A 21,996-nucleotide genomic window follows, 5' to 3' on the forward strand; every position below is an offset into this window, starting at 1 on the left:
GGTGGAGGAGGTGGGAGTGGAGAGGATGTATTAGCAGGGATGGGGAGGTGAGGGTGGGACACTTAAGCAGTCTCCACAAAAACAGTTTTTTTACATTTCTTCAGTTCCAAAATTCACAAAAAAAAATAGCAATGTCAGGTTTTTTAAAAGTAAGCTTAAAAATTATAGTGGGCTCTTCTTTCTTTAATATAAAAATACACATATAAATGCATAAAACTTGGGGAAAACCACATATCTAAATGTAATGTAAAGTTTTCATTTTCATTTAATAGTAAGATTATGAGTTCTCCTTTATTCTCTCTCTTAGTGTGTGTGTGTGTGTTTGACTATTTAAAAGTTTTTTTCCAGCTAGTTGAATAATCCCAGCCCTAACAAGACAGAAGCAAGAAGATTATAAACTTGAGGACTGTTTGCACTACACAGTGAGACCCCAACTCAAAACAGCAGAATATCCTGTAAATAATACAATTAATTGTGATCTTTATTTCCTATAAATAATACATTTAATTGTGATCTTTATTTTAACTAAAAGGAAAGAAAAGCCTTGGACTTGCACTCAAAAGCCAGGTGCTTCCATTTTGAGGATAGACCCTTGATGTGGGATTCCCCTCTGTATGCTGTAAATACCATTGGTTAATAAAGAAACTGTCTTGAGCCTGTGCAGGGAATAGAGGTAGGCAAAGGAAAACTAAACTGAATGCTGGGAGAAAGAAGGAGGAGTCAGTGAGAAGCCAAGTAGCCCTGCCAGAGACAGACACTGGTTGGAATCTTGCCGGTAAGCCACAGCCACATGACGATACACAGATTACTAGAAATGGGTTAAATTAAGATGTAAGAGTTAGCTAATAAGAAGCTAGAGCTAGTGGGCCAAGCAGTGTTTTTAAAAAAAAAATACTGTTTCTATGTGATTATTTCGGTTCTGGGTGGCCAGGACAAACAAGCAGCCTCTGGCTCTGCAAAGCTGTGGCTAAGATTCTAACAGATCCCAAAGTCTGTGCAATTCGATCAGGTGTTAGGGGGAAGGCAGTGGGACACAGGAGTAGTCCCAAAAGGCCTCTGAGGAGTTGATAATGTCTCAGCTCTACTTTGAAAGACAAGTGGGAATTATCCAAAGAAATGGGAAAGTATTTTCTAAGGAGGGTCCAAAGAGTAGGAAAGAAGCGGTGAGGTTAGCCTGTGAACCAGCTCTGGCAGAACCAGCTCCAGGAGGGCAGAACCCACTCCCCACCACAAGCCGTTAAGATGGTCACTGTCTATCCATTAGATACCTGGCCTTCGAAGTGAAATGTTACTAATATGACGGGGAAAAAACAAAAAAAGATCTCACCTTTATTAAAATTTCTGGCTGCTATTGAAGCACTAGACTGTGGGACACTTGATTGGCCATTTGTATGCAGGCCCTCGGGAATGGTGCCTGATGCTTTCTGTTCTGTCTCCTGCTGGGGTGATTATGCTGTATTTGGTCTGTGGGTGGCCTAATTGCTTGGTAGTTTGCTCTGTCAGATCAGTTCCAAAGATAAATTTTTATGGCAATGTTTGTTTTATGGGCTATTTGTCACCTTCTCTGAGCTATTCATGAAAAGCAAATACAGGTTAAGAAACGAGCCAATCTATCTTGCGCCTAAATCTGTAAGCAATCTTCTCAGTCTACTCATGTAATTACTCTGTTTGGCAATTTTGCGGTGACTCCTTTCCACCTCTGGGAGGGAAACAAAACTAACCAGAAAAACTGCGCAGAACCAGGTGGCATCTAGGGCCGCAGCTCCTGGCTCTACGCTGCTGCTCGCATTTAAGATTTATTTATTTTTATGCCTACAAGTGTTTCGTCTGCATGTATACACGTGCACCACCTGCCTGCCTGGTGCACACAGGGGCCAGATGAGGGTGTGGATCTCCTGGGACTGGAATTACAGATGGGTTTCCATGTGGGAAACCAAACCCAGGTCCTCTGCAAGAGCAGCTAGTGCTCTCAACCACTGAGTCTCTCCAGACCCTGCTGCTAATACAGTTAACCAGCAATGAAATCAGGGTTGAGGATGTGGCTCAGCTGGTGAATGCTTGCCTCAAAGGTCCTGGTCCAGCAGCACATAAAGGTGAGCTTGTTGGCATGCAGCCGTAACTCCAGCACCTGGAGGAGATAGGAGAACCATGAATTTGAGTTTATGCTCAGCTTGGGCAAATATGCCAAAAAAAAAAAAAAAGTGAAAAAGAAGAGGAATCAAGTTAAACAATCCCTCTTTTAGTAGCCCAGTGGGCACACCCGGCCAGTGGCTACCGTTCTGGAGGGCACAGATGTGGAACCTGTCGATCACAACGGGTGGTTCCGGACAGCACCAGCGCATAGCCGCAGGGGAAGACACGGCTGCAGGATCGTGAGGCAGCTGCTCACACAGCATTCACGGTCAGGAGGGGAGAGATGAACACCAGAGCTCAGCTCATTTTCTACTTCTGCTTCAGTCCAGGACATCCTACCCCTCATGGGAAGCCGCCTCCTACATTTAAGGAGGGTTTCAATGAAGCTAATTTAGAAAATTCGAAGGCTTGTCTGGTAATCTAAATCATGTCAAGCAGTGATCAAAGAGCTCTGCATCTCTCAGTGTGATTGCACGTGACACCTTTCTATTTATGTTTCTACAGTGGAAATCTGTGTATTGAGAAAATGGGAAGCATTTCTTCTAATTAAGGTTGTTGGTTGTGCAGGCAGTGTTAGACAGTAACAAAGTGATTGAAAGCGAGCGGTTGCCACACCTTCCCTTTGCTGAGCGGAGGGGCAGCAGACTTTTGTGAATCTGAACTGTGGAGTTCTCAGGGAGCCTGAGTGGCTTTGGTGTTCATTCCAGAAACTCTCCCCTGCTGTTAGTAATTGCACAAGTGTTTTAGTTAATCAAGATAAAATGTTGGCAGCCAGCAATGCTTGTGTATGAAGATGATCTTGAAGAAGTATGTGTGGAAGGTTTGTAAAGTTTGAGAGAAATGTCTCTGCACATTCTCGCTGAGATGTTTCCCAGCCTCTAGATAGACGAGACCAGCCGGACATTCTCATCAGTGGAGAACAGAAAACCAGAACCCCAAACCGGTCTGAGGCGCTTCTGCTTTGATTCTTAGATGAAAGTGAAAGTGGGGGAAACCAGAAGAAAACAACTTTAAACTGAGGTCCGTTCCTTCCTAAATTTCAGGAGAATCCAGACCTCTATGTCAGCATTTGCCCTTCTGTTCAGTGAAATAACCCTAATGGGGAGGCTGGGCTTCTCAAGGGATCTTCAGAAGCCACAGAACAGTTTACTAAATACATGAACTCAGGCTGAAGAGATTGCTCACTGGTTAAGGACTCAACCCCAAAGACCTGAGTGCAGATCATGACACTCACTAGCAGGCAAAGCGGAGCTCACTCTTTGCTTGCCTGTAACTTCACTGCTACAGGAGGCAGAACCGGGAAGAGTGCTGGTACTGGCTGAGTGCCAGCCTAACCAAAACTAAGACAAGAGCTCCAGGTTCAGGAATAGACCCTGCCACGGAGGAACAAGTGGAGGGTGCTAGACAGGACACTCAGTGCCACCTCTGGTGTCTGCTTGCACACACAGGCTTGTGCGTCCACCCCCCCCCACACACACACTCACACACACATACATCACAATCTCATACACATTTATACTCTACTTACTACACAGAGAGAAGGGAAAAAGGGTAGAAGGAAAGAGATGAGAAGGGGTGGTTCTCTGGGTAGGGTAAGACTAATGCCAGCCAAAAACTCCCAGGACAGCATCGGAAAACTGCCCATCTCTGTTAAAGTCTGGTATCTTCAGCATGAGAGATCTGCCGTCCCATGGACTCTCCTTCCACCCCTTGCCTGGAAGCTTCTGAGACCCCTAACAACCCACCACAGCGACATTCACGACATTCACCAGCCGAGTAATCACGGACGGTACTTATCATCTTTTTTATAGTTCTTGTATTTTGTTTCTACAGTGGGAATGTAATGTTTTAACAAGAAATGCATGTTCACAATGAGAGTTGTTAATGATATAGGTTGTGTTAATGAACGACAGAGAAGGCATTTTAAGTGGGCATGTGGAGGACCTAGTAGTGATGTGGGGCTGCTGCCGGTCACGTGACAGGCTTCCCATAGCCCAGTTCTGCCTTCCTCTTCCTCTTTTCTTAACATTCAAATGTCCACTGGGTAGGGAAAACGCAGCCTGAATGTGGGCAGTCCCATCCCATGAGCTGCTGTACCGGACTGGATAACATAGGGGGCTGGAGAGATGACCCAGAGGTTGTGAGTACCTGTTGCTTGTACAGAGGACCTGGGTTCAATTCCCCAGCACCCATGTGGTGTCACAACCATCTGTGACTTCAGTCCCGGGGGCTCTGGCACCCTCTTCTGATGTTTGCAGGCCCCTGACATGCACACGGTGCACAGACATATATGCAGACAAGTCATTTGCACATGTACGGAACCTTTAAAAGGGGAGAAAGCTGCATGAAACCAACAGCCGTCTCTCTCTGCTTCCTGATTGCAGACACAGTGTGGTTAGCGTCATCACATTCCTGACCCCCCACACCAGGGTGAATGAATACAGACCGTTCCCACGGTCACTGTCCACTTGTCCTCTTTCCTCAACACACACTGATCTCCTCTGACACTGAGCTTTCCAAACGCACCTTGCATCTGCCGGTGCCTGAACACATGACCAGGGCCTTGCTTTTTGAGGAATTACTTAGCTTCTGGCCTGCTGCCCTGTGGCTGTCCTGCTTGTACACAGCCCAGATGTCTGTGCATGGAGGCACGCTGGAAGGGCCTCAGTCCAGTCAGAACATTCCGCTAACGTCAGGGCAGGGGCCCTGTGTGTCTGCTGCACTCTAAGTGTCTGAGCTGTCCCAGAAGTGATGAGAGCTTATCATCCATGGACCGGCTTACCCACTAAGCAGGACAGAGGCAGAAGGCCTCCCAGAATGCTTCAGAGGACCATAAAAACATTTCTCTCCACGCTCAATGGTGCTTAGATCAAACAAAATTTTACTCTTTCTTTTCAAAATAAGAAAAGGGCAGGGGGAGGGGTTACAGCGATAGCTTGGTGGATATAGTGTTTGTTTGGCATACACAAAGTCCCGGCTTTAATCCCCATACTACAGAAACTATGAGGACCAGCCTCGACAAAAAGACTTCTTACCAGGGTAGGGGCATGGGAATTGAAGAAATATAAGTAAAGAATATGGAGACACATAAAAATAATAAGACAGAAAGCACAGAAAGTATCTGGAGGCATTCCAGTGACTGAAATCCTGAAATTCTGCTCACACTTATTTTTCCACAGCTTTTATACCCAGCAGTAAACTGGAGGAGAAGGTAAAGACTTTATTAATGTGATACAAAAGGATAACTCACACAGTCAATGGCCTTATCACTCTGAGACATCAAATCATTAGCATTCATCTAGGTAGCTAAGCTGCTCTAGGCCAAGTAAGCTGAACACCGCCCTTCCCTAGGTGACCTCATAGTTACAAACAGAAGAGCAGAAATACATATGCATTATCCTGACCACCCATCAGGATGGCATTGGCTACCTTCACTTCAAAAGAACCAAGCAACCACCTCCTGAGTTAGGAGGTGCCATTATGCCTGTCAGTCTCCAACCTCTCTGACTGCAGACAAGGTGGAAATGGGCCTGCATTTTTCGGCCTCCACAAGAAACCACAGTTGATCACACCAGGAACCCAGCACTCTGGAGGTTGCAAAAGACAGGCAATCAGGAAGTCAAGGTCATCCATCCTTGGCTATAAACTCAAGGATAGACTGCCCTACATTAATTCATCCTGACACACAAGCAAGGAGGGTTGGAGAGACTGCTGGGGATAGGAGTGCCTGCTCACTGGTGTTTGTATCCCAGCACCCACATAGAAAGCCAGTCCTGTCTCAAATACCTGAGAGGCAGTCAGGAGATCACTGCAGCTTGCTGGCATCAGCCTAGCAAAGAAAACACGAATCCCAGGTGTAATGAGCTATTCTGTCTCTTAAAGAGATAAGCCCCGCCCACTCCCTCCCCAGTCAGCTGAGGCAGGCAGATCTTTCTTCCTGCTTGCAACCTGACTCTCTCCCTTTTTCTGTCTCCCTCTTGAAGAGGCAACTTCTGCCTCTCCTTTCTTTCCCTTCTCTCTCTCTCTCTCTCTCTCTCTCTCTCTCTCTCTCTCTCTCTCTCTCTCTCTCTCTCTCTCTCTCTCTCTCTCTCTCTCCTCTTCATTCCTTCTCCCTCTTCCCTTCCATAATCCACTGAATAAACATCCAACCTCAGTCTACATAGTGTGTCTATCCACGTCTCTGTCTCTCACTTGCCGCTGCCTGTCTCCCTGCCTGGGACCAGCCACCTTGGGAGACCTGCAGCGGCGTGGTTTCATGCATGACCCCTGCCTGGGACTGCCTACTCTGGGTCCCGCTGCTTGCCCCAGCTCGGGTCATGGCCCACTGCCCTCTGCAGCCACTAGGGATCTGCAGCATTTTTAATTAATCCATTTCACCAGTTTCAGGGAGAAATCCTGCCTCAAAGGAATAGGGGAGAGAGATAGAGAAGGACTCCCTGCTTCTTCTGGTTTCCATGTGGTACACATGTGTGCAGCAACCCCCGCCCCCCCCCACATTCTTTCTCTCTCTCCTCTTTAGAAGAGGAGAGTGCTCATAAAGGTGAAAACTTTTAGGACTCATGAAAGCAACAGAATGACCCTGAGGAATGACCCAAACAGCAAAACCAGCAGAGCACTGCGCTGCTGGGAGCATTACATGACTGGGAGCATTACACTGCTGGGAGCACTACACTGCTGGGAGCACTACACTGCTGAGAGCACTACACTGATGGGAGCACTACACTGATGGGAGCACTACACTGCTGGGAGCACTACACTGCTGGAAGCATTACATTGATGGAGAAGCATTACACTGATGGGAACATTACACTGATGGGAACACTGCACTGATGGGAGCACTGCACTGCACTGCTGAGAGCACTACTCTGATGGGAGCACTACACTGCTGAGAGCACTACGCTGATGGGAGCATTACATGGCTGGGAGCACTACACTGTTGGGAGCACTCACAGCTGGGAGCACTACACTGATGGGAGCATTACATGGCTGGGAGCACTACACTGTTGGGAGCACTCACAGCTGGGAGCACTACACTGTTGGGGAGCATTGCACTGCTAGGGGGCACTGCACAGCTGGGGAGCACCTCCACACTCAAGTCACTGTGTAGAGAACCACAAAGCCTGCTGGGACAAAGCAACCTTCCCTGGGTAACTAGGGCTTCAGGAATATTTCTTAGACAAGCCTCTCAGCTGATAAAAATAATTCCAATCAGACCAAATTAAACCCAAACTAAAAGACACCCACATTTAATGCAGTGCTCTCGGGTGGTACTGGAAAGCATGGCGAGGGAAAGAGAGAGAAGGGGAGACCTTGTGAAACCCAGAGACCACGTGTTCATTCTCTGGGAGTGGTTCCGACCTTCCCTAGGGAGGGGTTATCGCTTGGCTGGCTTTCTCGGAGAGATAGAGTTTGGACTAAGGCAACTCCCAGGGGAGGGGGCTTGAAATGGAGTTTCTTGGCCAGTATTCCAAAGATGGATGCCAGAGGGCTGGCGTGAGGCCCCACTATAATATCCCAGACTCTTGGTATAAAGGGGTGTTAGGGAGCTGGGGTGATGCTTTTGACCAAACATTCCCCATCTCCCCAGTCACCAAGAAAGGGCACATTGATCTTAGCGTACCCTCTTTCTTTATTTCTCCAACAAAAATATGGGGAACAAAGCAGACTCTCATTCTTGGCTCAAATAGCACAAAGACTGGCATGAGCTCATCCCCTGTCTTCGAGTAAGGAAAACTCAGTGATTTCCCCTCCTTATCGTTAAGGAGCAAACCAGACACGTGAGGTGAGAACAACCACAGGTCCCACTGTGTCTTCCCCAGGAGTCCTTCTTCCTTCCTCAGCCACTCCCAAACTCCAAGCAGATGACACGCTCCCCGCCACATGCCACACGCTGCTTCTGAGAAAGTAGCTCTGCCCTAAGGTGTGGGTGTCTGGCTGGGGCTGCTTCCTGCCAGTCACAGGGCCAGGCTGCCTGTCTGGAAGCTCATGAGCCACTAACAGTGACGGTGACCTGCCCTGTGACTCAGAGTGGTGACAGATGAGGGTTTACTTATTCCAGACGCAACATTAATTCAGGAGCTTTTAAACAAGTCTTCAGGGCAGCCCGAGTCAAACCACGGTGAGACACTGAAGAGCTAGTGGTGATGAAATCCAGGGCTGAGAAACTCCTAGAAAAAAAAATCATAACCTGGGGGCTGGGATGCTGCTCACCTGGGAGAACCTTGCCTAGCATGCCAGAAGTCCTCTGCTCAGTTCCCAGCACTCAGCAGATAGAGTCAGAAAGACATCCTGGCCTGTACACAGTCCATTCTGGGCTGGAGACTCAGTCTCAAGGAAATAAAAAGGAATTTATAGCCCAGGCTGGGAGATAGTCTCTGAGCTAACCCACGATGCCGCTCTGTCCTGGCTTCCTTCTGTCTGTCCATGCTCCCTGCTGTCCACCTGACATCCTTTACAAAGGGGGATTGGCAGATGCGTGCCTGCCTGGAATATTAGAAGCTGGAGGTGGGGAGGATGACTTAGGGTCCAGGGCTCAGAACTCCTGAAACTTACAGCCTGACCCATGAGAAAGAGGTAGGATGTGGAAGAAGCCGGCCTGTTTGAACAAGGCTGTTTGGAGTTCTCAGTAGTGGGGAGGTTGTTGTAAGTGTGGGGGACCAAGTGCGCCACAAATCTCTGCCTTCTGGCCAGGGTTGGAGTGAGCTGGAAACTGCTCTGAGAAATACATTCTACTTAAAGTTGGCTTGCCACAGGGTGGGGGGCAGGATTTGCACACCTTTAGTCCCAGTACTTGGGAGGCAGAGGCAGGTGGATCTCTGAGTTGGAGGCTAACCTGGTCTTCAGAACAAGTTTCAGGACAGCCAGGATTACACAGAGAAGCCCTGTCTCAAAAAAAAAAAATCAAACCCACAACAACAAACAATAATAACAAACAAAATAAAAGATGACTGGGTCACCTGCTATCAGGCCTGCCAACCACAAAATACATCGCCTCTGAGGTAGGGGGATGGCTCAGTAGTTAAGAGCACTGGCTGATCTTCCAGAGGTCCTGGGTTAGACTCCCAGCACGCACATGGTAGCTCACAACCATCAGTGACCCCAGTTCCGCATCTGTGAGATAAAGTAACTCTGTCTGTGGTTTTGTTCAGAAACAAGTTCTCAAGTTCTCACTGAACAGCTTAGGCTGACCTCAAATGTCCCATCCTCCTGCCTCCGCCTCCCTGGTGCAGGGATGACAGACATCAGCCACTAAGTACACCAGGCAGACTGTCTTGTGGAATGCTGTGTGGGTCTATTCCTAAGTGAGAAGGTTCCCCGATTGCCCCAGCAGAACTCAGGCCAACTCCTTCCTTTGTTTTGATCTGTAACATTGACCACCATCTCCATATCGTCTCTCCCACCAGGACCAGGATTTTTGTGTTTTGTCATATACCCTCAGCACCAGGAACATTTTCTGGTGTGTAAAATGTCTTTGGGAGATATTTATTAGGATAATTCCAATAAAGTCTAGTACCGGCCATATACCTAACACAGGCTCACTTTTTTTTGTTTGTTTTGTTTTATGTTTTTGAGTCGGGGTTCCTGGAACTCACTCCCTAGACCGGGCTGGCCTTGAACTCCTGAGCTCTCTTGTGTTGTGCCTGCCTCTGTCTCTGGTGTTCTGGGACTATCAGTGTTTGCCTCCACCCAGCTAAACTCAGTCTTGTTTGTAGCTCTTTGTCTCTGAGCTCACAGCTTTCCCTGGAAGAGGCTGGGGACCGCAGATCTGAACAGGTTTCCGAATAGCACAGTTTATTTAAGACTGAATGTACTGGCTGGTGCGGAAGTGTGAACGGCTCCACACCAGGTCCTGAATAACTCAGGGTGCTGCTTGCAATGCAGTAGCTCATTGTGCCCTCGCTGGAGAGGCTTCAAAGAAACGGGCATTTGCCCCCTAGCTAATGGGCTCCGCTTCTGGTTTGATTCCCTGGTGGGATCTGGTAGCCGTAGTTACACACCCTCCAGGGCTCTGAGCATGAACGTTACACGCTTTCTGTGTTTTACTTTATGCTTAGAAGGAAACAGGAAGCCTGTCCACCACCATTCCTGACCAGTAACAACCAACACTGACAGTTATGAGTAGCAAACAGAGGCGTAGCATGACAGGACAGAGGCTGCGGCAGGGCAGAGGCTGCACCAGGAGAGAGGCTGAGGCAGGAGAGAGGCTGCAGAAGGACAGAGGCTGAGGCAGGGCAGAGGCTGCACCAGGAGAGAGGCTGAGGCAGGACAGAGGCTGCAGCAGGACAGAGGCTGCACCAGGACAGAGGCTGCGGCAGGGCAGAGGTCTGAGAGAGCACCGAAGCTAAAAGCCTCTAACAGGGGGCTCCTGGTGAAGATGGGCGGAGGAAGAGAAGCTGAGAGGACACTGAACTCTCAGCATTTGGCAAGCGTGCTCCTACTGCAGGAGCGCACAGCCTGTGCACGGCAGTAGCAGCAGTTTGGGGTCTTGCTGGAAGCTGATTCTTTCAGGCTATGCATCAGTCTGGTGTTGAAATAGGAGCGGCAGGGCTGCATCCCCAACACCCCGGCCGCTTGGCTAGCTTATGCCCGAAATAACAACACACAAACTGTATTCATTTAACTGCTTGACCCATTTCTATCTAGCCTTTTCTAGGCTAACTCTCGCACCTGGACTAGCCCATTTCTAGTAATGTGTGTAAGCACCCCAAGGTGCGCTTACCGGGAAGATTCTAGCCTAAGTCCATCGTGGGTTGCAGCTGCCTGGGAGAGCAGAGCATGGCGGCTGTCCGGTCCCTCTGGAAGCAGCGCAGAGTCTGACCTCACTTCCTCTTCCGCCCAGCATCCTATTCTGTTTATTCCGCCCACCTATCTTTTAACCTATCAGGGCCAGCAGTTTCTTTATTGCTCAGCCAATGAAATCAACAGATTGATATGACACTCCCACATCAGTCTGGCTTACACACATGTGCACACACACACACATTCATGCACATGCACACATGCATGCACACACACACTTCCTTGATGTCAAATTCAATGCTCTTTTTTATTTAGACAGAGTCTCAAAAATAAAAACAAGGGGGAGGACAGCATAGCTTCCTCCCACTCCTCACACTCACAGGGAGAAAAACCACAACTAGTCCCCTGCACACCTCTGTGTCACCACCCTGCCCTACAACTGCATTGTCAAAAACTGGACAGACACAGATACATCTGCAAAATCCCAGAATGTCGCATTGAGCTTGTTGGGAATGTTCGATGGTCTGGGCCAGCTTCACCAGTGTCCACCTCTATGGAGGACAGGGAGCATTTGATTCATGCTCTACCATTTGGCAGTATTATGTGGGGAGCTAACACGAGAGAGAAGAGAGGGATTCAGTGGGCTTTTCCTGTGTTCTAAGGTGTTGATCCGGGCACGCCAGCTGACAAAGTATGAGCGATAGGCGGCCATGATCACTGGAGAGTCTTCAAATGGAGAAGCCGAACACTGGATAAGTGAAACACCACATCTGGTGTCTTCTGCTCTTAAACACAATAGATGCCAAGAAACGATTGCTCTAAACGTATCCCACAGCTGCCCAGCACGGCTGCTGCCTCTGCAGGATCCCGGATCTGCAGCTACCACGGCATGCTCCTGCCAGGAAAGGCTGTTAAAAGAAAATAAATTCACGGTCACTTACTTCCACATTATAAAAACACTTTGCCAGATGCCAACTTCATTTTTCGGATGTTCTCTTACCCAATAACCTAAGCCTGGTGCGCTGGGCAGAGTCCAGCTCGGGGAATCCCATCCTCGCCGCCAGAGTCTTGCAAGGAGTTGACTGTGCACGCCGCATTATTCCTCATTTCTTCATCCAGCTAGTGCGATTCATCCCCAAAGTATGGGACGGTTAGTAGGGTGGAATTTCAGAAGAGGGCTATGCTGAAGAAATGAGCGAGGGGAGGGTTCTGTCCATGCATTAGGAGCCTGAGGTTTCAATGGCTGTAAGATGCCCAGCATGGGTGCTGGGAACCAGACTTGAATCTCCTGCAAAAGCAGCAAATGTTCTTTGCTTGTTTTTGTTTTTTCGAGACAGGGTTTCCCTGTGTAACAGCCTTGGTTGTCCTGGAACTCACTTTGTAGACCAGGCTGATCTCATACTCACAGAGATCTGCCCACGTATGCCTCCTGAGTGCTGGGATTAAAGGCGTGTGCCATCATTGCCCGGCTTGACTACGGCTCTTAAATTGCCCAAAGTTGTGCTTAAAGAGCCAAAATGCAAATGAGAGAGCCACATCTTCGGGAGGAGTCAAAGTTCCCGCCACACAAGTGTGAAGACTCCGAGTGCCCACTTAAACGCCGGGTGTGGCACTGCGTGTGTAATGAACTCACACTTTGTCGGCTTTCCCAAGGAATCGAACCTCAATTCTTGCAGAGTCCTCTGCAGTCCCTCCTAACTGAGCACACGGGGCACTCTGGTCCAAATCTGTATGGCCCCCATCTTTGCTGTTCAGGACTTTTAATTCATTTCACTGAGGAAAGCAATAATTCCTTGAGAGTGAGGGCCCTGCGTCTGTCATGTTTCCCGCTGAAAACCACAAGCACTGCAAAGACATTGCTCACAGCATTTGGAGAACATGGACAGGGTTTTAGCATTTGCTCAGAAATCTGTGCCCAAATAAGTGGGCTGTTGTCTCCAATATTTCTTTTATATTCACCTCCTCACTCCTCCTAGATCTACTCCTCATGTCGTGGCACGCACCCCCAACTCCAGCTTAGCGTCCTCTTTGGGACACCCTCCTCCTTGCAGGGCTCCCCTGAGACAGCCTTCAGAGATGCCGCATCGCGTCTGCAGCATTTTTGCTGTTGCTGTTTTCTGGGTTAAAATTGTGCTAAGGCAGAGAACTGCAGATCAGTCCAGCAGGTCACGGCCCAGTCCATGCCTGCCAAGCTGCCTGGTGCAGTCAATAAAGTTTTATTGGAACACAGCCATGACTATTCCTTCTCCAAGTGTCAAGGGCGGCTTCTCACTGTAACCCTGAGTAGTTTCAGCTGAGACTGTCCGAGCCAAGAAACCTAAGACAGGACTTCTACAAGGGGAAAAAAATCAGAAGTCTGGTTTGGATGTTGGAATTCTTTTAAGACAGTTTATGGTTTCTTCAGCCAAGTTTGGCTCCATTCTCTGTTTGCTCATCCTTTGATCTATTAGAATTTATAATTGCTGTAGCCATTTATCAAGAACAAACAGGACAGGTGTTGTTATAGCATTCTGCTAAGAGGTTCTTCTGCCCCAGTGCTTCTCCATCTGCCCTAGTGCTTCTCCATCTGCCCCAGTGCTTCTCCATCTGCCCAGTGCTTCTCCATCTGCCCCAGCGCATATCCATCTGCCCAGTGATTCTCCATCTGCCCAATGCTTATCCATCTGCTCTGCCTCATTCTTGCTCTGCCTATTTTTGTTTCTGTTTTAAGACAGTCTCTGATCTCAATTGAATTCATGGATGGTCTTGAAATCCAAATTCTCCGGTCATAACTCCAGAGTTGGGTTCCATCTGCTCTGTGGATGCTGGGGTCAAAGATGCGCACCAACGCGGATGGAACCCAGGGCTCTGTGACACTGAGTGAGAACTCTACCTAGCTGAGCTTCCTGCATTCTAACAAAGTCCAGAATTCTTAGTTACCCTTGGAATTCGGGGGGGGGGGGGGAGACATTTCATGCTTAGCTTCTTTTCGCAGGCTCTCTTCCCTCTCGATTGCTTTCCCACTCCAGTCCCTACAACACTCCCAGATGCATGCGTCCTTTTCTTGAGGCTCACTCCCACGAGTACCGTGTGAGTTTTATTTTTGAACATCACCAGCCTCTTGTTACAAGATTTTCAGATGATAACTTTGAGTTTCTCTTTTTCACTTCCTCGGATTTTTAAGGTACTATCTGTGCTTGCTGGTCTAATATCAACTTGATAAACTAGAGTTAACTGAGAGGAGAGAACCTTACTTGAGAAGATGCCTTCCATAAGTTCCAGCTGTAGGCAGGCCTGTAAGGAATGTTCTTAATTAGTGATTGACAGGGGAGGGGCTAGCCCATGGTGGGTCGGCCTATTCCTGAACTAGTGGGCCTGGGTTCTATAAGGAAGCAGGCTGAGCAAGCCATGGGAGCCAGCCAGAAAGCAGCACCTCCCCATGGCTTCTGCATCAAATCCTGCCTTCAGGTTCCTGTTTTGTTTGCGTTCCTGTCCTGACTTCCTCCAATGATGGACAGTGATGTGGAAGTGTGAGCCAAGTTCACCCTTACCTCACCTAGTTGCTTTTTGGTCATGGTGTTTTGTCGAAACAATAGAAACCCCCACTAAGACACTATCGTATGACTGTTGAAGGCTCAGAAGAAACCAGACACCCTTTCTCATAGTGCTATGCTTTCGGGGTGTCGAGCATCCATTTATCCTCCCCTCCAACCAGTTCTGCTAGGTTAGCATCAAGGGGTGAACTGTGCACCCCTCCGTGCTTCAGCCCCTCACATTTCAGAATGTGACTGTATCGGAGACAGAGTCCTTGTACGAGTAGCCGAGCTAGAGGTCATAAAAGTGAGGACAGGGAGCTGGAGCACAGAGACAGAGCACCAACCACCAACCAGGCTCAGGGATGAGGTTGAAGGGGCAGGAAAGAAAAACAGGGAAGCCCTCTGGGGAGATTCTTAATCACCTGAGACAAGCCCCCCACCCCCACCCCTCTGGCAAATGACCAGACCTTGGCAGCAGCTCAGCCGAGGTGCACTGAGGAAGCTTTCCTCACACAACCCGTCACCCTCCTCCCAACTCCACCAATCTCATGTCAAAACCAGCAATGTATCCGGTACTCGCCATTGCCAAGCACATTGCCAATGTTAACAACCCTAACTCATTTTAATCATCACGCTGATCCAGACATCTTTTCTTAGCTCCTCGGAACCATGGACAGGATCTTCCAGCCAGACTTTTGAGCGAGCCTCAACTGGTCTTCACCTGAACTTGACCCTCGGCAGTTGTGTCTCCAAGTACGTTAACAGGAAAAAATAATGATTAGTTAATTTGATCCCAGTGTATTGACATGGGAACCTTCAAACTGAGACCCAAAGAGTCAAAGGGAATCATCCATTTTCATAAGTAGGTGAAGCGTGGGCCGACATGTAGAGTCCTGACTGGGTAACAAAAGAATAATATTGACATACTGTAACAGACGGACTGAGACCTGAGGGTGAGAACCTGGCTGACCTTGCCAGCCTTCCCATCCCAGCCATCTAGGATGGTTCTCATAGAGACCCAGGAGAAACTGAGAAACCTCTTGAAATCTCAGTTTGAAGGTGAGTGTGATCGTGCCTGCTGTGGAGAGTCTTCCCAGCACTAGGGTGTTGGATGCAGGAGGATCAGAGGTTCAAGATCATCCTCAGCTGCTGAGTGAGTTTGAGGCCAACCTGGTTAGAAGAGAAGAAACTTTGTTAAACCAAAGAAGAAGAAGAGGAGGAGGAGGAGGAGGAGGAGGAGGAGGAGGAGGAGGAGGAGGAGGAGGAGGAGNGGAGGAGAAGGAGAAGGAGAAGGAGAAGAAGAAGAAGAAGAAGAAGAAGAAGAAGAAGAAGAAGAAGAAGAAGAAGAAGAAGAAGAAGAGGAGGAGGAGGAGGAAGAAGAGGAAGAAGAAGAAGAAAGACAGACAATGAAAAGGAAAAAGAGAGGAGAGAAGGAGGAGCAAAAGAAAAAATAAATTTGGATTGAATTTGACGCTATCAACTGAAGAATTTATGAGAGTGGACATGTGATTAGTATGAAAGACTCTGCCCAGTCCAGGCATTTATTCTTTGCAGCTTTGGGAATTGAAACCCAGGACCTCAGGAATCCAGTCCAGCACTCTACCACACAGCTGCATTCCTAAGCCAGAAAATAGACTTTTGAACCTTTGTATTAAAGGACTATTAATCAGCCCGCCTTGGCAGCTGATTTAATGCTGATTTAATTTAAAATGAGTATTAAAGATGAAAGGCAATAATTCGCTTGCTAAATAAAAAAGGAGCTGTGATTCTGAGGATAGAATAGAATCTGCGTCTGAAAGCAAATTCCCCGCTGATCAAACACGGCCAGACACCTCCGCAAGCCACAGGTTCCTGTGGAAACGATTAAGGGCACAGGAGACAAGGAACACTCACAGGTCTGTGACGGACAGCCGTGGCAGCCCGGCACTACCAAATACAGAAGCCGGAAGGGATTCACAGGAAGTGCTCTGTAGCTTGAGCTACAGACAGGAAGTTCCCACCCCCACAGCAGCCCCACCTCCCCTGTGAGCCTGAAGGAGCTCAACAGCCAAGCCCAGGTGGCAGCAGCTAGAAGGGGCGTTTGTTGTTGCAACACAGGAAGTATTGACAGCTGCTGCTCAGAAGGGTTTTGGGTTGTTTCAATCTGGAAGTTTCAGACTTCGTCTCAAAAAAGCCAAAGACTTGAAAACCCCTCTCATGCCTGCAGCCCTAAGAACAGGGTCCATGCAAATCTCCACAGGGAGATGTCATTCCTGAGTGGCAGCTGGGTACCAGTGTCTGCAGAGAGAAGTCCTAACAGACACAAGCCACATGATGGCCAAGAGTTTGTAACTCTGTAATTCGTCTGTGAAGCCTTGGGACAAGGACTGGAGCCATGGAGCTGGGACACCCAGGCACCCTCTGTGCTTAGCAAACCAGAGTCCCTTGGGCCAGGGGTCGAGTTCAGATGGTAGAGCACGCCCTCACCACTGCAGAGATGGGCTGTAGCAACCTGCCTGTAATCCTAGCCCCACAGGTGCTGGAGGTGGAAACGAAGGGGTTAGACGGTCAGCATCCTCTTAAGTCACACACAGAGGCCAGTCTGGGGTGCATAGCGGGGCCCATCTCAAGCGCAGAGGGGAGGCAGTTGCAGGAAGGAAGCATGACTGATTTTTGCTTTGACTTTGGGAATGACTTCAGCGAAGAATAGACAAAGGACATTGTTAGTCCTGTGAGTGCAATCATCTCTATAGCCCTGGGCCCTACCGCAGGCTTCTGTGACCCCTAAGCTGTGCAGCAGTGGACTCTCCTAGTCTAAGAGGAGACTGCATTGCAGGCTGTCAGCTGCTAGGTTAACTCTGCAGTGCTTTCTTCCTGAGCTCTGGGTCCCAGCCCTCGGCCCCATGCCGTCCTCTCACCAAGGGTGAACTGTTGGTGGGGAGAGAACAGACCACAAACTACACTTTGCATTTACATGGGAGCATTCCAGTGTAGAGAGGAGGTGTGAATAGTAGTGAGGGGGTTCTGGGGGAGTCTTCTCTGGGCTGGGATGAAGTCATTTCCTGGGCCAGAGCTCACCGGGGATTTCCCAGTTTTCCTAATAGGGAGGCACCGGAAGCTAAAGAGTGGCAAACTTGAAACTCACTTTGTAGACACCATTCTGTCTCCATTATCAGAACACTCCAGGCCAAGCAATTTATAATAAACAGGGACTTACTGGTCCATGGTTCTGATGGTCCAGAAATCCAAACTAAAAGGCCCAGCACCAGGGAGAGGCATCTTGCTGCATGGCTGCATGGCTGCGTGGCTGCATGGCTGCATGGCAATGAAGCATCATGGGGCAGAAGGCCGAGAGGTGGGAAAATAAATCTCTATTGAAGGAACTACTACCAAATCGTGCCTGACAAAGGCCTTGTGTCCGGAATACAGAAAGAACTCCTAAAACAACATTTTAGGGGGGAAAAAGAGATCTATTTGTTCCCTCAGAATTTTGCATTGAAATCCCCAGCCTTTAAGCAGTGGTGTTACCAGAGTCAGCCTCATATGCCAGGGAGCTAAAGTCAGCAAAGACTAGGTGGGAGATGGACCCTAGAGAGCCCAGTGAGGATGTGTGTAGACCCACACACACACCAGGAAGTGAGCCCCCACCACATACCAAATCTCCTGGCATTGTTTCTTAGACTCCCAGCCTCTGCAACACTGAGAAACAGATGCCAGTCATTTAACAGCCCCATCCATGGCACCCCCTCATAGCAGCCAGATTAAGGCAGGAACCCAAGGCAAACCCCAGCACCATGCATTCCTCAATGCTCTGTGAACCCCTTGATGGGATCAAGAGGAAGGGTGGGGTACAATAAAAATTTCTGTGTCCCACCCAGAAATTATGACTCAGTATCCCTGGATGGGACCCGAGACAACTGCATGAGCTGAACATGGTGGCTGGGACCGATAATCCTGGCGCCTGAGAGGCTGAAACAGGAGGCAGACTGGGAGCTCACAGCGAATCTGGGCTACTCAGTGGGCTCAAGGTTTCCAGGCTGTATAAAGGACCCTAGGACAGAGAGGCGGGGGCGGGGGAGTCCAGCACTGGATCATGAGTGCCCTGAGTGGCAAAGGTAGGTGGAATGACCAGTAATCAACCTGACGTAACCGCGAACCCTCGGTTCTAAGGAACAACCTCTATCTTGTTTCCTAGGGTGTGCACTCAGTGGAATGCCTCCTGCTCACACAGCAATACCTAAGTCCTCGGGAACCTGCTCTTAGAGAGACAGTTTAAAAAGGAAAATGAAAACCTATTTTTAAGGATTTTTAAGGTTTTCATATTTATCTTTAAGAGAACGTGTGCTCAATGGGGTGTGCTCACTGTGACTTTTATGAGCCCATGGCGAGACATAGTCCCTTAGGGTGAGCCATAGATTTTGGCATCGAGGGAGCTTTCATTTCACAATTTAAGCACTGTCTGAATCAAGCAGACGTGAGTTGAGCCCTCAGAGCAGAGGCCCCTGGCAGCGTCAGTGGGGAAGAGCCTGCCTCAGAGTCAATAACATTGTTCTCTCCCAGTGGCTTCACAGCCAACACAGATAAATATGCACACAGGTTTCCTTCCTGCCAAACCCCAGATCATCCACACAGCTACTGCAGCATCTGGCTCCCAGCTTAAGCTAGACCCCAGCAGGCAACAAGCGACAGGCCAGACTGGGTTCATCTGAGCAGTGACTGATCAGAGCATCCAGACAGACAGAGAAGGAAAAGTGGCCTCCAGCCCATGAGATAAACAACAGTCAGCTCTCCAGTGTGAAAGGTTAGTCCAGGGAGTGAGGAGGGAAGGAGAAGGGGTGGAGACAGGTGACTGAGATGGCTCAACTGTTAAGAATATTTGCCGAGTTCCAGGACGCGGGCTACACAGAAAAACCCTGTCTGGAAACCCACCCTCCAGATGAAAAGAAAAGAATTATCTGCTATCTCAGGGGATCAGAGTTCCATTCCCAGCAGCCACATCAGGCAGCTGACGACAGCCACTCCAGGTCCAGGAGCTCTGGTAGCTTCTGGCCTCCACAACACCCGCATACACACACACACACACACACACACACACACACACACACACACACGTAACACACATACACATGTAACACAATACACATGTAACACACAAGTAACACACATACACATACCTAAAAAGAGACAAATCTTTTTAAGGAGAGAGAGATACTGGAGAACAGGAGACAAAAGCCACACCGTTGATCTTTAGGGAAATGACAAGCTCACTCCTGGACTTTTAGGGTGGACTTCCCTGGCCAAGGAGTTGTTGGAGAGTCTTCCCTGCCCACCACACAGCCTAGGTCCCAGAATGTTTGCGTCTTTAGCACGTCATTTTGGTCAAAAGTGATGAAGAGCTGACTGCTGGGGAAAACAGAGCCCGTCTTACTTCCTTTCACCTCTGCGTGACTTGTTTCTTCTTTAGGCTAAACCCAAACAACATACATTGACATCCCCTTGTCTCTGGATGGACTGGGAATACACAGACCACTGGAGAGCATGCTCACTTGTTCCACGCTCAGGAGACACCACACACACACACACACACACATCACACTTGTGAACACACACTATATGCACACCACGCACTCTGCCCGTTCCAGTCTAGCCCAGCTGCTCCACCACAGCAAACCTGGGAAATTCGGAAGGGAAGCATGGTTAACTACCAGACAAGTCGAACAGCCCACCGGACAGCCCACCTCGGAGTGGGCCCGGCCACACACTCTGTCACTCATCCCTGTATCTGAGACCTCAATCCAGTGAGAGGCACCCCAAGTTTCAGTGGGTTCAGAGCCACAGCTTGGAGTTAAACCAGCAGCCTCTGGGCCAGCCTGGATTGGGTTTGAAATGCAGCGCCGCCCCGGGTGGGAAGAAACCTTGCTGCAGTGTGGGCTCCAAACGAGGCGGGGAAGCCCTCTAGTGGCCGGGAGAGATACAGCAACAGCAAGGAGGTACACAATAAAGGACTTTCTAGGCCCGACCCCCCTCTCCTCTTCCCTCACAACCTTCTAGGCACACTTCTCCTCCTCAACAGTCTCTTGCCACACCCTGCGCTGTCTTGCCACACAACCCGCCGCGTTCAGTTGCACAGCTATCTCTGTTTCCTAGATCCCTCCTCCAACATTTCTGGATAACGTACCCTGCACCTCGGGCCAACTTCGTCTTCCCTTCAGGCGTGGCTAATCTTCTGTGGCCTCTAAGAATCTCCCGAGCTTCCAGGTTGTGTGGAGTCACTATCTTGGAACATAGGGGTGTGGGGAGGGGGTGGCCTACTTGAAAGCCACGTCACTGACCAGGGCAGGGAAAGCTGAGCTCACACAGGCTGTCCCAGCAGAACCACCCACGGTCACTGAAGGGAAGCCGAGGTGTCCTAGCACTCATGAACACCAGTGAAACACTGAAAACCGCCAATTCATTAAAGCTGCATTGTGCGGGTTGGAATCCCAGTCCACAGCCTATTAGACATGTAACCAGAAAAGGTTCTGAATTCGTTGCATCGTTACAAGGTTGTCATGGAGACAAAGGAAAGCAAGGCATCTGATTCAGCAGGGCTCACCAGTCGGTGCTCTGTGACTGGCAGCCTTGGCTTCCTGGCCTCTGGCTGGGGACTCACGCCTTCTCTCTGGGCCTTTTGGCGGTTGAGTTGGCCTGAAGTGACCTCTCCTTACTCTCTGACACCCTTTCCTTGCTCGTAATTTCCCTCCCCTTAGGGACTGCCTTAGCAGGACCGTGGCCATCGGTGTCGGGCTGACTTTCATAATGTTATAACTTACAGCATGCCATGAAAATGCACATGTGGCGCTTTCTTGTGCTTGCAATCTTGTTGAAAATTAAACTTATGCACTTGCACGTTATTGGAAGCACTCCTTACATTGTTTGGCCCTTTTCTTCTCTGAATAGCTAGACTGTACATTCCAAATACTCCAGTGTTTCATGTTTTTATCCTATAAGACTTATCGAATACAGGGGCTGGAGAGGTGGCTCAGCGGTTAAGAGCACTGGCTGCTCTTCCAGGGGTGCCAAGTTCATATTCCAAACACCTACGTGGTGATGGGGAACCATCCAAACTTAAATGACATCACCATAGTCTGAGGACCTTCAAATGGGACGGCATCTGGGTCAAAGGTCAAGAGGTGCATTTTTAGGAGTGTGAGTGTGCTGTTACGCAGTATCTTTCAAACTTAGGCTGTACACTAAGTGTAAAATCACTTTCAGTAATTTGAAGCTGATCAACTTTTCCCTCCGCAACAGGAAGCACCTTCTAAATTCACACACACACACACACACACACACACACGAGCACACGTACACACGTGTGTGCACACGCATGCACCAGCAGGTGGCTGTCGAGTTTGACTGGGTACCATTGCTTTGGAAATCTCTAACAGCTCATCTACTGATGCACACAGGCCGCATCCCAAGTCCGCGAGCAGGTCCAACAGAAGGGAGCGCCTGTGTCCATGACCAGATACAGACGAGAGTGTAAGGTTTGCTTTTGTTTTTGAGACAGAGTCTTACTTTGAAGCTCAGAATGTCCTTAAATCCACAGTCCTCCGGCCTCAGCCTGGAACTGTGAGGGCATGGCTACTGT

At 49.1% G+C, this 21,996-nt stretch overlaps 1 long non-coding RNA gene across 1 annotated transcript; it reads right to left on the reverse strand.

Annotated features, from left to right (window-relative positions):
* Positions 1 to 11,248: 11,248 nt before the first annotated feature.
* Positions 11,249 to 20,654, reverse strand: LOC126509724 (uncharacterized). Its single transcript, XR_007594242.1, has 3 exons — positions 20,545 to 20,654; positions 11,873 to 12,055; positions 11,249 to 11,780 (listed from the first exon to the last, which is right to left on the reverse strand). It is a non-coding gene; the product is annotated as an uncharacterized lncRNA (long non-coding RNA).
* Between the last annotated feature and the right edge of the window lie 1,342 nt (positions 20,655 to 21,996).

The sequence above is a fragment of the Alexandromys fortis genome, unplaced genomic scaffold (genome assembly GCF_014885135.2).
Source record: "Alexandromys fortis isolate MF-2015 unplaced genomic scaffold, M_Fortis_MF-2015_v1.1 scaffold_87, whole genome shotgun sequence".
In the NCBI taxonomy this organism is placed as follows: domain Eukaryota; kingdom Metazoa; phylum Chordata; class Mammalia; order Rodentia; family Cricetidae; genus Alexandromys; species Alexandromys fortis.